We start from the raw sequence: 13,036 nt of genomic DNA, 5'->3' as shown, positions 1-13,036 counted from the left end.
TTCAAGGGACTTAGTGGGATTGAATTTGGTTGAACATGGTTTATTTGGGTGTTATTAAGCTTTGGTTCAAGTTTGGTTAAGTTTCGAATCAATACGAGTCAAAACCGAGATATACGTCTAACTTTAAAAACGAATCGAGGAAATTATCAAAAAGCTAAATTTTATGCCTAAGGAATAACTAAGGAGTATTTTAAGGTAATAGGTTAAGTTTAGAAGATTTTGGGACGTTATTTCGAGGTCTAGGGATAATTATGGAAAATTATAAGTCTAGGGGTAAAACGGTCATTTTACATATGAAAAATGATAGACACCTTGGAAATGCCCTGAATTATGTAAATAATGTTAATATGTTTATTTTAAAAGTTTATGAAATTTTATGATGAAACTTTAACGTTAAAAGACGTGTTGCATGCTTGGTTTAAAAGGATATTGGGTAGTGGACATTTCAGTTGGTATCAGAGCCGACGTTCCTGCAAAGGGTTGTGCCACCGCCAGTTCCGGAAAGCTCAGTCGGAAAGCCTCAAGTCTGTAAGTTTACATGTTTTAAATGTTTTTAATTTATCACCGGCATGTTTACATGGTTCATACGTTCAAGTCACATGTATAAACACTTTTTGAAGTTAAATGACATTTATGTTTAAGTTTGCATGATAAATGATTTTTATGAATAAACGTGCATGGTCGCTTGATTTTTCTCACGCTAAAAGATTATATGCTTCAGAATATTTATGCATGTTACGATATTGAATAAGAAATTATATGATTTTCATGCATGCTGGCTTTGTGGTGGAGTTGGACATGTTTAAGAATTGGGGTTAATCGATGTTAGAGAAGGTTGAAATGATTTGACTATATTGATTTTTGGGTTTTAGTACTGATGTTCTACTTTTTAGGCCATAAGTTAATTATGAAGATTTTGAATGCTTTTGGGACAAACAAATTTTCTAAGAAAATACTCATGATTCGTGGTTACTAATTGAGTTTGTCCTTGAGAATTTCGTATAAGGAATAATGGTTTGAATACTGCGACGTCTTTAGAGGTATAAAAATGTATAATTTGGATTTTAGGTTCTGATGGAAAGGGAAGATTGAGAATTGATTTTGAGTTTCATAAGCCTAAAATTATTAAACTTTATGTTATGGGAAACCTACCGAATGGAATTAAGAGTACTAAGAACTTATGGGTTAATAGTAGAATTTTCTAATTTAGGACCGATTGGATAATACTCTAGGAAGGTAGGAATTTATTTTTCAACTGTTAAGAATTTGAGGGCATGTATGGCATTTTTCGAAAACCTAGGGGCCGAATTACGAAATTCGAAAACTTGGAGGGCCTAATTGTACTTGGCCGAGGTTTCAAGGACTAATCCAAAATATTTAAAAGTCCATGGACTGAATTTGCGACAACTGAAATTTCTACGGTAAAATCTGTAATTTTCGAAAATTATGTAGGGTGAAATGGTGAATTTTCAATTAATATCAGGGCCAAATATTAAATTTCGAGGATTTATGATTAGAAGAGTATTTAGAACCTCGAGATATCTTGTTTTTAATGTTGTAAGGAATGGTAATCAAGGGCCTTTAGAAGGAATCAATATTGGGTTTGAAAATTGTAACCGTTAGTGGAATAATGTTGGGGCAAATTAAGAATTTAAAGTGAGGACGACTTCAGGTAAAGTCGATCAATTAGTTAAGTTTAGGTATGAAAAGCTATTTTTAAAAATTTAGGAAGAAAATATTGAGTTTTGAATTTATTCGGGTTAAAAAGACTTCATGGTTTAGTCATCAAGTTAATAAACCGACAGCTTTGGATTTACGTCTAAGAAAAATATTAGAAGTCAAACTTAAGCTTAGATGATACTATGGGATAAGCTCGAGCCAATAAAGGTAAGAGAAAATCAAGATCGGGAATTTTTGAAAGTCAATAAGAAATTTGGGATTAAGTGGATATATGTGTTGAAATTATGCTGTCTAAAGATTATATGGGTCGTGTAAGTATGAATTTCAAGTTTATGAGATAGGTTTATATAAAAATTTTGGGCGAAATAAAAACAAAAAAGAATTAGTTACGTTTAACATAGGTTACAAATGAACAAATATTAAGATTTTTATCGAGTAAGTAAATCTAAAATCTTGATATGTGGGTTCTAGAATTCTATGAATTATAAGTGAAATCGGATTATTAGAGCTAGCCTAGCATTAATATGTGATAACTTATTAAATTTTATACGTTAATGTTAATCAAACATTAAGGATACGATAGAATACGACATTCGTTCCAATGAGGAAATTTCAAGTGTCTTAGGCCTCAACTACATTGTAATTGGGAAGAAAATAGTTTAAGCATATAATTGATGCTACAAGGGTTTTATTATATAGGAAGAAGATCGATATTGTATATTTGGGTTTTATGGATTAACATTACTCGAAATTTAAGGTTTGCAATGATTTTATATTTGGATGTACTGGTAGTTAGTTAAGTTACGTTAGTTTGGTACCGTAAGCTAAAGATTCGATTCAAGGATCTTAGACTAATATTATGATTTCACTACTCGTTTTTCTTTAAAATATACTAGAATTTTTTTTCTTCCTATACTATCCTCGGACGAATGTATATATATAAATATATAATATTTATGCACCATTTTAAAAGTAAAACAACCAACTACATTTGAAAATCTAAAGGAAAATAATTCAAAACATAAAATCGTCAATCGTTTACCAAACCCAACCAAGCAATATTTCAAAATAAACCTAACTCTAACATACTCTCAAAAGCATCATAAAAGTCATAAAATCCTTAACGTAAACTCAAATCATAAACTTAATTTGAATGCGGAATCTAGCGCTGGTCCTCGGGTTGTGTTCACCTTCAGTCCAGCAAGATCACCCATCAAGTCCCTCAACAACATCAATATCATGCTCACCTGCATCGATCACACCTAGTAAGTCTATTGGCTCAACAAACCTTAACCACGATAGCAAATAATATATATACATCCACATGCAACAGTGAAAATACTTTTACTTAAAATAATTTTTCATGAACATGCATAATCTTAAATATTTTCCTTTCATCATATCATAACATATTTCATTCCATAATATACACATGTGTTTTCCTATTATTGAATTTGGATTGTTAATTGTGACTTTCGTGTAACCACAGTATTGGGCGGCAGGGACATCAGCAATACTCTCGCTTGTCAACTGAGTCTTGGCCTTGGAGACACTATCTGTATGGGGAGAAGTGCAGGATTTTCACCGATCAAAACAGCCTAAAGTACTTCACATAGAAAGAGCTGAACATGAGGCAGAGGAAATGACTAGAGCTAGTGAAGGATTATGACTGTGACATTAGCTCCATCCGTGTAAGGCTAATGTGGTTGCAGACGCTCTGAGCAAGAATCACACAGTGATTGCTCATTTATCGGTACAGAGACCGCTACAGGAGGAAATTCAGAGGTTTGAGCTTGCATCTTATGCCAGGGGTGATGCCCCAAACCTTGCTACTCTGATAGTACATCCGACATTGAGAGACAAATGATGGGACCGCCTATGGGTTCCTGACAGTGATTCCATGAGAGCAGATATCTTGAGTGAGGCCCACAGCACCTCATACTCCATCCATCCAGGGAGTACGAAGATGTATAAAGACCTTCAGACTCTTTATTGGTGGCCGAGAATGAAGAGGGATATTTTTTGTTTCGTCTCCGAGTGTTTGACCTGTCAGCAGGTCAATGTCAAGCATCAGAGACTTGCAGGGTAGCTGAGACCACTCCCTTCCAAGTGGAAATGAGGAGAACATCACATTGGACTTTGTGACAAGGCTTCCGTAGGTCAATATCGAGCATCAGAGACCTGCAGGAAGCTGAGACCACTCCCTTTCAAGTGGAAATGGGAGAACATCACAATGGACTTTGTGACAAGGCTTCCGAGGACTACCCGGGGGATATAATTTCATTTGAGTGGTAGTTGATCGGCTCACTAAATCAGCTCATTTTCTGCCGATCAGGTAGAATTCCACCATGACTAAGTACACATAGCTGTATATCAGAGAGATAGTCAGACCGTATGGGATCCCAGTGTCCATAGTGTCAGACAAAATCTAAGGTTCACGTCTGCATTCTGGAAGAGTCTTCACCAGGCATTAGGTACTAAGCTGCTATTCAGTACTGCCTTCCATCCTCAGACAGACGGACAGTCAGAGAGGTTGATTCAAATTTTGGAGGACCTGCTCCGAGCTTGCATGATCGACTTCCAGGGCAGCTGGGAGCCAAAGTTACCTCTTGTGGAGTTCACATACAAAAACAGTTATCATCCGTCGATCGGTATAGCTCCATACGAGGCACTGTACGAGAGGAAGTGTAGGTTGCCAATGTATTGGGATGAGTAAGAGAGAGGGAAGATTTGGGTCCGGACATTGTCAGGCAGACATCAGAGTTAGTGGTCAGGATTCGAGACAGGATGAGGACCGCTCAGAGTCGTCAGAAAAGTTATGCAGATCAGAGGCGCAGAGATCTCGAGTTCGTAGTAGGGGATCACATTTTTGTGAAAGTTTCACCGACTAAGGATGTGATGAGATTTGGGAAGAAGGGCAAGCTCATTCCTAGATTCATTAGACCGTTTGGGATCCTAGAGAGAGTTGGGACACTCGCTTACAGAGTTGCCTTACCGCCGAATCTGGCGGGAGTTCATAATGTGTTCCACGTCTCTTTGTTGCGGAAGTACATGTCGAATCTTTCGCAAGTGCTGAACTATGAGTCACTTCAGCTGACACCGCACTTGTCATTCGAGGAGAGACCCACTCAAATTTTGGATAGACAAGAGAAGAGGCTCCGGAACAAGGTGATCCACATGGTCAAAGTCAAGTGGGTGAATCATTCCGAGGAGGAAGCTACTTGGGAGACTGAGGCCGAAATGAGGAGTCGCTACCCGGAGTTATTCAGTATGTTTTAAATTTCGAGAACGAAATTTTATTTTGGGGGGGGGGGGGGGGGAGAGTTGAAGGTCCAAAAAATTAAATTTAAGTGACATGAATGCATGCAATCTAGTGTTTTTTTTTTAAAATAAGTGTTTATTAATTTTATGCATTTAATGCATAATTATTGAATCGTTAGCAGCCATTTCACGATATTTTTAAAAGTTGACGCTTTAGGATTTCTAGATGTATTTCGCTCTCGGGCGAGAAACGGAGACCGAGATTTATCTGGAAAATTATTTTTATTACATGATTAATTAATACGAGGTGTTTTAAAGGGTATTTTCGAAAATGGGCCTTGATGGGTATTTTTACTCGTCAGGTCGTAATTTTTATCGGTACATAAATTTTAACGATTCGGATGACTTTTTGAGGGCTCGGGCGATATTTTCAAAAATATACCTAAAAGAAATAATTTTCGGTAATGTTATTGGGCTTGTTGGTTTTGTTTTATTGTTTGATGGGCTCAAAAGTTTTTTATTATTTTAGGAGGCCCATTAGTAAATTTTTAATTAACATAAACTACATTTATAATAAACCTAAAACTAATGATCTCACAACAGCCGCCCCTCCCCACCATTCAGCAGCTTCCTCTCGGTTTTCTTCAGCTAGGGCATCGTCCATTGTTGCATCTTCAAGAAAAGCCTCACCCCTCCTCTCCGGTAGACGTCCCGTGGGTTCAGTAGGTCTAGGAGCATCTTAGGGTGGCTTACGAGTGAGTGGTTTGTGGCTGGTCCAAACGGTTTTGGTGTAGGTTCGGTGAAAGTGGGCTAGGGTCACTGCTAGGGTTCGATTAGTTTGAGTAGAAAAATTCTAGCAACTTCTCGGGACTGAATGAGGGTCTTAGGTGGTCTGGAATTATTGGTTTAGGGGCTGGTATATAGAGCTAAGTCTTGGGTCGAGTTGGGAAAATTTGGTTAAGTTTCGGGTTGATTCGGGTTAAAACCAGGACCCCGATCCAAATTTTAAAACGAATCATTTAGGTTTTGTAACGTCCTCAATTTTACATCTAATGGATGCTTATAAATATTTTTTGGGATGTTTTAAGGAGTTTGGTAAACTTCGGGTCAAAATTTAGAGGTCCAGGGGTAAAACTGTCATTTTGAGTTTCTAGGGGCAAAATTGTCATTTTGCACCCGGGGTGAGTTTTAGGTCCTGGCAGTGCCCTGAGCACAAATTTAACATTATTTTAAATTTTTATGCATCATGATTATGATTTTTATGAAATTATGAAAATTACGTTGCGTGCTTGATTTAAAAAAAAAAATTACGTATCTGCATGATTTTGTTAAGTGATGAAAATGATGATGCTTTGAAGGATGATAATTGGTTGTGACTAACGATGTATATGTAAATGCTCATGATGAGGCCTAGGCACAGTGGATGGGTAATACTCTCGCTGATGTCCGACAGCCGCCGAGGTACCACGGTTTTATGTAGACAGATCCATCGTATAATGATGAAACGATAAAACTGATACGAAGATCACAACTAAGGAACTGAATTCATATAAAGTTAAAGTTTAAGAATATGATGATACGATGAGCTGTTTTGACACGCATGTTTTTATGATATGTTTACGTTTATTCTTTTAAGTTCATGAAATGTATGTTGATTACAATATTTTTCACTGTTATGTGCTATGTATACGTATTTGCTATTATTCGCTACAGGTGTGTTGAGTTTTTAGACTCACTAGGCGTGTGTGATGCATGTGAGAATTTGGATGAGGAGACTGGGGGTGCCGAACTCTGAGTTGGCAGGGCTGGATGTGTGCACATGACCCGAGGACCACACTTTTCCGCACATCATGGTTTTATGAGCTTTGAGTAGACAGATCAGTTTTATACGTTTTTATGATATGTCGTTGATTCTTAGGATTTTACTCGTTTATTTTATTTAGGCATGATTGTGGGCCGGGTTGGCAATATTTTACACTACAACATTTTCATTGATCGACTGTTCACGATTATTTTTAAATGGCATATTTTCAGTAAGGTTGCAGGCTTGCAAAATTTCTAAATGATTAATTTGCGAAAATGGGAGTTTTTTTTTTAAAATAATAATTTAGCAGCATTTTAAATTAGTGGATGTCACAAAGTTAATCAATTTACACAAGTTAAAAGCTTTAAACTAATTAGCTTCCTTAATGAAGGATTATTCGAATATTTTCTGCTTGGTTAATAGCCAAACTCGATTTACTTCATCGGCGTTTACACTCTTAGAACGCGAGCTATTGCAGCTCATTGAGAATATTGTGTTTGAAGCACCTTCAAAGGTGCCCGAACCGATCCATCAGTAATCATGTCCCTTTATTTCCTCCTTAGATGGTACACGATGATCTGGTGTGAATTAAATGCACTTCTCCTTGACCAAATAATCGAATATCTACTCAGTTTTTGTAACGTCCCAAAAATTTTAAAGGTCCACGCGAACCACATGCACGCAAGTTATTAAATTCCTTGTGTATTTCAATTAATTGTTTTAGTTGCATAAATTAATTTTATGGTGCATATTGACATGTTAAAAATATACTTTTCTACACGGTTGCATTAAAATTATTTTTAAAGGTTATTCGGGTTGCGATCGAGAAACGGAGACCGAGGGCAGAAAAATAGAACATATTTTTATTAATAGTTGTTTTAAATTATTTGAAATATGATTGACGATTTTTCTTATTTTTGAAAATAAGGAGTTTTGAGGTGATTTCATATGCGGGGATGTAATTTTTATCGGTGTTGTATTTTCAACAAAAATACGAACGTTTTGGCAATCCGGCTAATAAATTCACAAACTTTATTAAACAAAATTATTTTTAATATTTTAATTAAGCACTAATGAGCTTAATGAGCTTAATTAACTGTTAATGGGCCATGGATTCATTAGTGATTTAATTAACTATATAATATACTAATCTACCCCATTAACCCTCACAAACCCCAGGCCCACTTTCCCAACTCCATACAAACTATCCCCCACCAGCATATACACGGCACACACCAAATATTGAGAGAACAACATCGAAAGTTTCAAAAAAAATCAAGCCAAGGTCGTTCGTCGTCATTCTTCACAATCGTCAACGAACAATCGTGTGTTTAAAACGCAAATGCACGCATATTTCTTTCCTTCAAACATCTATCACACCATAGTAATTATCTAAGCTTATTTTGTAGGAAAACATGACACACAAGTTTTATTTTCTTAACTATGGGCATATATGTCCTAAACTTGTGTTTTTGATTCCAAATTCATGTTTGTATGAGTTTAGGAGGCCTGCCATGATTAGAACACAATCAAGCATTGTTTTACACGAGTTTAGGGTCATAGAACATCATCAAACGTTGCACAAAAATGGAACACACAAGCTGTAACCAAAATCTGGTATGGTAGGGATCGGTTTTTGGACATGATGGCTTAGCTTGGGTTCGGTTGGGACCAGGTCTGGGCTGGGGTAATGTTCGAGTCAGGGAGAGAGTCCTAGCCACGCTAGGACTCAGGCCAAGAGGGCTGGGGAGGAGTCCTAGCAAGCTAGGACTCCAACCTCTAGAGCCTCATGCATCGCGTGGGGTGTGCAGCCGCGCAGGGGTTGGTTGGCTCGGCCAGGGGGCTGTGGTCTAGGCTAGGTCGACTCACTAGGGTCATAAGAGGGTGCACAAGGGGTTGGTGTAGGGTCTGGGTCGATGGCTATGTCCTAGGCACTTGATCGAGGAGTCTTGGTCTTGGTAGGGGTCTCGGCCGGGAGCTTGCAGCGGGTGTGTGGCTTACGGTTGGGGCTAGGGTCAAGTTCTTTGGGTTCTTAGGGTCCATTAGAGTCTAGAGAAGGGTTGGCTTGGTGTTGGCTCAGGCCGGCTCGAGCATGGCTTGAGAGAATAACAAGAAGGCTCGAGGTTGGCTTGGTGCGAAGGTTAGGGTTTTCTTTTCAAAAATAAAATGGAAACATGGTTCACGGGGGTCGAGTCATGGTTCACAAGGGCTAAAATAATATAAAAAGTCTAAGTTTTGAATTTTGGAATTTTATATTAAAGTTGGAAATTTTTCGAGATTAAAACGCATTTAAAACGATTAATTAAAGAATAATTAAAAAGTCTACTATTTAAACTAAATAAAATTATGAAAATTTTAATTTAGGCTTAAATAATTATTTGGGACATGTTAGAATAGGTGAAATTAAGAAAAAGTCAAAAACGTGAAATTTTACGTCTAGGGGCAAAACGATAATTTTAAACCCGAAAATTAGTAAACGTCATGGCAGTGCACTTATTGATGTTTATATGTTAATATGTTTATTTTAAAAGTTTAAGGATTTTTATATGTTAAAATGTTTATTTTAAATGTTTATGGAATTTTTATGATGAAACGATAACGTTAAAAGACATGTTGCATGCTTGGTTTAAAAGAAAAACGTTATATGTATGTTTAAAATTTATAAAGTGATGAGATTATGAAACGTTGAAGGAAGTGAAGTAATTGTGACTAATACGATAATATATGTTGGAGATATCGTGAGGGTGACGGTCCCAGTGGGAGCCCGACAATCGTATTTCCTTGGATACGAATACGAATACGATGATATGTTAATACGTAAGGCCAAGGCTCAGTTGACGGGTAAGAGTGTCGCTGATATCCCTGCCGCGTAGTACTATGGTTACATGTAGATGGATCCATCGCCCAATACGTAGACGAGCACGAAAGTCACAATTAACGATCTGAATTCAACGAAAGGAAAAAGGAATGCATATATGTTGATGATAATATGTATGTGAATATGTTGGGGATGATATGAAAATATTTGTGTTTGAATTTTATGCATGTCATGAAATCTTATTTTTACGTAAAAGTATTTGCACTGTTGCTTGTGGTTTTATACGTATTATTTGGTATCAAGAATATGATGTGTTGAGTCTTTAAACTCACTAGGTTTGATTGATGCAGATGAGTATGATAATATTGTTGATGGAGGCTTGGATATCTGATTTGACTAGACTGAAGGTGCACATAACCCGAGGACCAGCGCTTCTACTTTTCCGCATTTACGTTTGTGATTATGTTAAATATTTTTATGACTTTTTATTTATGCTTTGAGAGATTTTTGAGAGGTTTAGTATGGGCTAGATTTTTCAAATTTATTGTATTTTATGTTTGGTAAACGTTTGACGATTTTACGATTTGAGATATTCCTTGGATTTTCAAATACTAGTTGGTTGTTTATTTTATAAATTGTGCAAAAATATTTTAAGGTTATAGGAATTGATTTTGGGTAAATAAGTTTAAAATTATCGAAATTTATGTTATGGGAAACCCGTAGAAGGGAATTAAGAATGCCAAGAACTTATGGCTTAATCGTAGGATTTACGAAATTAAGGACCAATTGGATAATTTTTGAGGAAATTAAGATGCAATTGTTAAAGAATTTGGGAACTAGTTTAGCAATAAGCGATAATTGAATGGTTTAAATGATGGAAATTTTGATGATTCGGATCCGAAAGGATATTTAGAACCTTGGGATATCTTAGGTTATAACGTCATAAGGGATGTTAAGCAAGGGAATTATAAGATGAAACAACATTACGCTTGAGAATCTAAGCGTCAGTAGGTGAGTTTGGGATTTTAAGATTGAAATTTGATAGGTTGATGAACATTTTGGGTATAAAATAAGGAAAATTAATATACGATAAGTATGATCATCCATCTTTTAATATTGGGAAGTGTAGGAAAAGTTGAAATTCGAGGTTATAATAACATAGCACTAAGTCATCTTGTGTCTTTTTAAGTTGCGATTCACAAACAAGGATTTAGAAGGTAAAATTAATTGGGATCAAGAAGACGTAAGGACATTCTAGAACTTAAGTTTTATCAGAGCAGCGCAGCTGAAGCGTGGATTATTGGGATACTAAAACTAAGTCTAAACTTTTGATTATCAAGGATAAGCTAATTTCGAGGACACAATTCAATTTTTATGGGGGAAGATTGTAACGCCCCGAAAATTTAAAAGGTCAACGCGAATTACATGCACGCAAGTTATTAAATTTCTTGTGTATTTCAATTTATTATTTTAGTTGCATAAATTAATTTTGTGGTGCATATTGAGATGTTTAAAATATACTTTTCTACATGGTTGCATTAAAATGAATTTTTTAAAGTTATTCGGGTTGCGATCGAGAAACGGAGACCGAGGGCTGAAAAATAGAAAATATTTTTATTAAATAGTTGTTTTTAATTATTTGAAATATGATTGACGCTTTTTCTTATTTTTGGAAATAAGGAATATTGAGGTGATTTTATACGCCGGGACGTAATTTTTATCGTTGTTGGATTTTCAACAAAAATACGAACGTTTTGGCAACCCGTGTGAGGCCCGGGGCCGAAGAGGACGGGGGGTGATCGCCGGTGCCATCAGTTGCACAGACAATGAGCGGTTCCTGGCAGGCTTCTATGTAGAACCCGTAAATCAGTCTACGTATAAGCCATGCATAATTCTAGATTTTTAAAATTTAATTGACTTCATTGCATGATTATTTTAAAGGCATTTCTTTGAAGTTAATTATTTTATTATTTCATGCAGTAGTTTGATTTTTCAGTTATTTCAGTGAGGCCGGACTGGAGTTGGAGCTTTGAGATAGAATTTAAGATTCAAGAAATATTTCCAGAAGTTAATTTAGCTAGCAAGTAAGTTCATTTAAGTTAAAAAGGATGTTTTGAGGATTTAATTTAATTACTTGAGGTGATTAAGAAATAAGCTCATTTAAGTTACTTAATTAACGGATTAATTCACTAAATTAATTAAGGATTAGTGAGGCTTTTAAGGGTTATAAATTTACTAGCTAGAAAACATTTTTCCTTCCATTTATTAGATGAATTTTCGGCCCCTTAGATGATTAAGCATTGATATGCCAACTCAACACCTTTGACCCTTTCTTTGTATTTAATTAGTAGGATAATTCTTTTATTTTTGGGAGCACCATTTAATTAATGATCAACCTTATCCTCACCTAGTCTAGATGGTAATTGATCGGTCACCTCAACCCAACATGCACCAACAAATCATTTGATATCAAACTAGAATTCAAAATTCAAAAGGTGAAGACTTGGTCTTGAGTTATCCCCTATATCTTGCACCCACATCCCTCACTCTCCTAACCATCATTCTCCCTCCCCCATGACCAAAATTCAGAGCTTATAGAGTAGAAAAATCGTGACCCTCATAGCCTAGAACAAGAGTGAAAGTCGAGAGCAAGAAAAGAAAAGGAGAGAAGCGCTCCACCTCCTCCGCGCCGGGTCGTCGTATTCTTTTCGTTTTTATTTCAAACGAAAACCAAGGCATGTCTAGATTCTTTCAAACCTCAATCAAGTCCTATTATCAATTATTTTCATTGCATGATCATGATTTTTTTGGCCATAAACCGAAACACACCAAGAAATTTCAGAAAAATATAACATGCAGATTTTCGGTTTCCATGACAAGCTTCACGGTTCTCTTGTTTTGACGTTTCAGGTGGATGGCTCGACTCCTAGGCTCCCAAGGCGACTCCTAGACATGTAATAGGATGCATTAGGACCATGTTGGTCCATTCATTCAGTCCCCATTCTTGCTGGAAAAACCGAAATCACAGCAAGCTCCCCATAGGTGCAGAGTTGTGTTCGAAAATTCAGTTTTGTTGTCCAAGGGTAAAGATCTGATCATGGCTGCCCTAGGGGCCCATATCCCTGGTTGGATCACTCCCCTAGCATGTCTAAGACGTGACTAAGTCACCCTTTTGGTGGCTTGGTCCATGGCTCATCGGTTTTTACATAAAACATCAAGAACAACCCCCTCCCCTCTCGGCCCCTTCGGTTTTGACAGCACATGTACTTCGAGTTGGTTGGTTTGGTGTGGATCTTGGTTGGCCTATGGTCCTTAGCCACGGTTCATACCATGCCCCTAGATGTCTAGATCGTGCCATGGTCAATCAAATGGCCACTGGAACGACACGAGACAGCAATCAAAACAAAACACTACACACGCACGCATGAGGGCCCTCGGTAAGAACTTTCGGGTGGTTGCTGGAATGAGGCAAA

Source organism: Primulina tabacum, chromosome 13 (genome assembly GCF_025594145.1).
Source record: "Primulina tabacum isolate GXHZ01 chromosome 13, ASM2559414v2, whole genome shotgun sequence".
Classification (NCBI taxonomy): domain Eukaryota; kingdom Viridiplantae; phylum Streptophyta; class Magnoliopsida; order Lamiales; family Gesneriaceae; genus Primulina; species Primulina tabacum.
Note: the sequence above shows the minus strand (reverse complement) of the source record.